At 36.2% G+C, this 5064-nt stretch overlaps 1 long non-coding RNA gene across 1 annotated transcript; it reads left to right on the forward strand.

Annotated features, from left to right (window-relative positions):
* The first annotated feature begins 726 nt into the window (after positions 1–726).
* On the forward strand, positions 727–4399 carry LOC145003924 (uncharacterized). The gene is made up of 3 exons (XR_013662198.1): positions 727–838; positions 3420–3852; positions 3992–4399. It is a non-coding gene; the product is annotated as an uncharacterized LOC145003924 (long non-coding RNA).
* Positions 4400–5064: the final 665 nt, after the last annotated feature.

The raw sequence follows: 5064 nt of genomic DNA on the forward strand, positions 1-5064 counted from the left end.
TCAGAAGTATGGAGTCCAACATCGGGTGTCAACAACTTATCACCTTCAAAAAAATAGACAAGATTATGTGTCAAACAGAGAAACCGAGTCCATACTTAAGAAGATAGTGAATAAAAACCACAAATATTGGAGCTTAAGACTAGAAGAATGCTCTTTCGACATACCGAACTGCATACAAAACTCCAGGATGTTATCCTATAGACTTGTGTTTAACAAAGCCTGCTACCTTGTTGTAATTAGAGCACAAAGCTTTTTGGGATGTCAAAAAGCTAAGTATGAGTATTGGGTGCTCAACGGAATCTAAATATTCAAGAGTTAGGAGAGATCAGAAATGAAGCATTCAAGAGCTCACATATCTACAAAGACAAGACATAAGCATTCCATGATAATTGCCCTTCTCGTAAGACCTTTGTGATAGGTCAAAAGGTATTGCTTTATGATTCCCGTATTAAATGGTTTTCCGGTAAGTTACAGTCCTCATGGGTGGGACAGTTCATTATTACTAATGTATATGATCATGGTGCAGTCAATATAAAAAAAAACGCATGGTCTCGACTCGAAATCTCACGGTCATTGGATGGGCCATGCTTAAGCATCACAATTCTGACTTTTTTTGAAAAAAAATGGGCTAACTTTGAAAACACAATGTCTTAGCCAAACCGTGCGTTTCTGGGGCTAATAAAAACAAAAAAAAACATTTTTTTCTTCGTTCTCACCCTCGCACAACTCTCTCGATCGTGTGTTCTCCTCTCCCTCTAACCCTCTTTAGCCGAACACTAACTAAACCTAGAAAACATTCTCGATTTTCTTTCAATTTCTTCAAGATTATAGCTCCAAGGTATGTTGTTTTAAGTTCCTAATTGCATCTTCTTCTTCATCTAGGTCGAATCCCTCCATGGAAGTGTAAAGTCAAATTTTCACTTTAAATGTTTGACTGGTACATTCCTTCCATATATTAAGTTTTATGCATGAATATTAAGATTGTTTGCTAAGAATTGTTGAGAATCTATCCATGTGCTTCAAATAGTTATACATTCATGTGTTAGTTGTTGTGCTGTAGCTTTTGGTCATACTTTGTCTAGCGGTGCTTTAGATTTTGATCATATTTTGCGTAGTTATGCTTTAGCATTTGGTTATACTTTGTCTATCTTTTACATTTAGCTTGTTAGCACCATGAAAAAATGCAAGACTCTAAAGGAGGAATGGGAATACAAGTATGGTACACCACCATTATGCATTGTTCTCTTGCACATCGTGATCTCTACCGTCACCTCAAGGGCCACAAATAGACTCAACAACTCCAATCTCCAAGAAATATGAATTTATGATGGAGTCCTTCGATTATTTAGCAATATCGGGTAGGAGAGGATCCTAACTGTACCACATATGGATTCCTTTAAAAAGGAAACTCATGAATTCCTACAATCTTTGGAGTTTAATGATGACGCCAAAAGACTCTCATTTCGTCTCATGCAGTTGTAATTTTTTTCGAGTCTAGACAATCTTAGTGGGTTTGTAGGGATCTCTACGAACAATACTTATGGTCCTCATATAGGATTTAGGCGAGAAAAAAATTCCCTTTTAAAAAAAGACTTTTGGATGGAAATCACGGGGTTGGATTCTTACAAGGCTTGATCTACGAAAGTTTCTCAAATCATTCATACGGTCTTAAGGGTGGCCCTCCGAATTATCTATAATGTTGTCTTCCCTTAAGAAGACATAATCAGAGTCGGTAAGATAGAGCTTGAAATTCTTTGGTGCATGGTCACCAGCCTTAAAAGATCACATTTTGGCATCTTTCTTGCCTTCAGACTATCAATATTTCCACTAGTTCTTCCGACCCCATTCATTGTGGCAGGATAGTCACTTACCTCGCCACCGTCTTCCCTTTGCCAAACTTTTTGGGGAGAAACACCCTAATCTTGAAAAAATCAGACAACGCTCCAATGCCATCACATCTAATGTCCTTGAAGCCTCACATTTTTCCACAAAGAGAGTGATAGTAGTATTACATGGTTGGTGAAGAAAAAACCTCATTTCTGAGTTCCTGCTGAGGATTTTAGTTCCATCCAACTCCATCTGGACATTACTCAGATACGATGGTTATTACCAAATAATATTCCTGTTGAGCTCATCCTACGTGCTCCTGAGCGGATGCTAGTTGACCACGAATATGAAGATCATGTTGATCCCCCCCCCCCCCCCCGCGCTCATTCTACTCCTCACCATGCAGGGGGGGTCTACTTCTGCTTCCCCGGTCAAGACTGCACATTATATTTTCACCTGTTGGGTGGCTTAGTAGCATGATACATACATGAGGTGTTTTGATCTCTTCAATCAAACAGTTTCTGACATTCATGCCTATTTATTTGCAAGCAATGCCTATGTTCAACAATTGACACAAACAATACAAAATTACCATTCTGAGGTTATGCAGTTCTTGCGGAGCTGGACCCCTGTAGTCAACCTCCGACTCATTCCCCCTCCACTCAGTAGGTTGCCCTACCCTCTCTGAACATCGAGGATGATGCTTAATCTTAATCTTGGGGAAGGGTCTTTGTATATTAGATCCTGGTTTCCTCATGCATTTCATCAAAAACATTTTGAAAAATCCAAAAAGAATTTTCTTTTCTTATTTTCATTTTTGAAGTGCATTCATTTTCAAGCAACTAAAGAAAATCACAAAGATATTTTTTTTTATTATTTTTTTTAAATTTCTTTGTATTTCACATTGTTAACCACCAAAAAAATTACAAAAAGATTTTGTTTTCAACTCATTTCTTAGTTTGCATTTCATCCAAAAGTTTATAGAAATAAAAAAAAGTGGGACCACTTTTCTCACCTCTTGGACACCATTGAGCAGGGTCATAAGTATTGAATCAAAGATCGGTCCCGAGTTTTGTTATGTAATTCCTTGTGTTTGACAAGTGTGAGACATTTTAAGCATGACAGACCACTTTTTGACTGCTTGTGTGGGGGTCAAATGTAGGAGCTATTAATTGAGTCTAGGTGTAGATGGAGGTGGTTAATCAAGATGATGTGTGCATGCAAGGACTAGCCTAGTAAGGTATTTTGAAGACATGAAGGTTCACAACTTGGTCAGGGGGAATACCTCTATGTACTCCACTCCAGAGTCTTGCCCAAACCTTGCATAAATAATTTCTCAAAACCTTTTAGAGATAGGTCTTTATTTGTATAGGGGTCTAAAGTAGATAGATAAATTATGTTCATCGCGCATTGCATTGATGAACTTTGAAACCGGTCCCCCAATTCACATTTTTGGGACCACAATTTTTTTGGTAACACACATATTTAAGTCATTCCCCACCCTTTTTAGTAGATCATTGATTCACTGTCAATGATCATTACGTGTTTATATTAGCCTCTACATAACACTCCTTTTTATATTTATGGTGTAGTTGAAAAAACAAAAACAAAAAGAAACGCAAAGGAAGGTTCAAAGAAAAGAAACACCAAAGAAGAATAAGAAATCAAGTGGAAATGAAACTCAAGCTTTCTTCCCCCTAAAAAAAATCAAAAACAAAATTAAAAGAAAGAAAGAAAGAAAGAAAAGATGGATAAAGAAACAAGAAAATGGAAGACAGAAGACCGACAAAAGTGTGATTAAATGATGAAGATTTAGATTGTGTTATGTCTAATTCTTAGATTAAGTTGTACTTTTCTTTTTGATTTTAGTGAGAAAATGTAGTGATGGCATGACAATAGAATGTAAAGGACAGTCAAAGGAGAAACCCTTGAAGCCAAATGTTTTTCCAGAGGCTATGCTGCAAAGTCTGTGAGGTCGTCGTGTTATTTTGCTATAATTGTATTGGCTCCTGAAGATTTGTTTCAGTAAGAAAGGAACCATTCCCCGAGCAATCTTCAATTACAAACATTCCTCTTTTGATTCATCATTCACTTCCATTGCTCATTAAAATTCCCTATTATACTGTTTTATTGCCTATTTTAATCTCTCTCACTACATCTGCAGGAAATCTCCAATTCACTTCATCTTTAAGAAAATGGAAACTGTTGTTTTTGCTATAACGAGTTGCATGGAAAAAAATCCGCCTGTCTTAGCACGCCGGTCATGGTGAGCAATGAAGAAGTTTGGCGCAACATCTCAGTAGTAGCCTCAATTGTCTTATTATTGGTGGTTGTTGCTTGAAGAATGGTGTTTTCGACATCATTTTTTAATGTGAGTTTGACAGGTTGGTCTTCAGGTAGCAGACTGAGTAGCTAAAGAATGAGCTTATTATGCTTGTAGTAACTCACAATGTGGGGAACAATGTCATTGTGTATGGTTAGATTGGCGTTATCCCCTTCTGACAGAGCTCTATACATGTCAACATTAATCTTTTTGTAATCTCTAGACATTATGTTGTGAGCCATTGTAGCGGATAGCGAGATTAATGCACACTCTTATGTAGGTAAAGAGCGGTATTTATGGCTACTTTAAATTTCACAAAGCTTGATTAATTCCATTAAAATATTGTTAAGTTACATGGAATCAGTGCTTGTTGGTAACTGTTATGCTTTTATGAAAATTAGGGAAGATTCCCCGTTAGAAAGATGCAAATATAAACTATTTTTGTCATTAGAGTGTGTACAATGGGATGTTAAGGAGAACATTTTATTTGTTTATGAATAGCCTTCAAGAAAAACCAAGAAATGTCTATGATACACACATATTGTACCACAGTTTGTACTTTCCACTTTTTTTTATATTAAAACATTGTACTTCAAAAACTCGACCCAATAATAGCATTGTACTTTCAACAAAATTTTCAACCTTAGAAGTATATCTTTCTTTCATATTAATATAATATTTACACCAATTTAAAAAATACCTTGTTTGTAAAAAGATTGTTTTTCTTCTTCATGACTCCGACAACAAAACTATCAAGTTTAAGGCTTAGACCTAACTTGTAACCAAACTGAGTCATACAATAATTTACTGTAAATAAATGAAGAAAAGTAAGAGTAATTTACACTTTCGGTCCTAAAAAGTTCTCTTGTCTTTTCCTGGGAGGCTAAGTGTAAAAATTAGCTAGAGTAAGGTAT

This window comes from Lactuca saligna, chromosome 7, assembly GCF_052625555.1.
Source record: "Lactuca saligna cultivar CGN05327 chromosome 7, ASM5262555v1, whole genome shotgun sequence".
NCBI classification, from domain to species: Eukaryota; Viridiplantae; Streptophyta; class Magnoliopsida; order Asterales; family Asteraceae; genus Lactuca; species Lactuca saligna.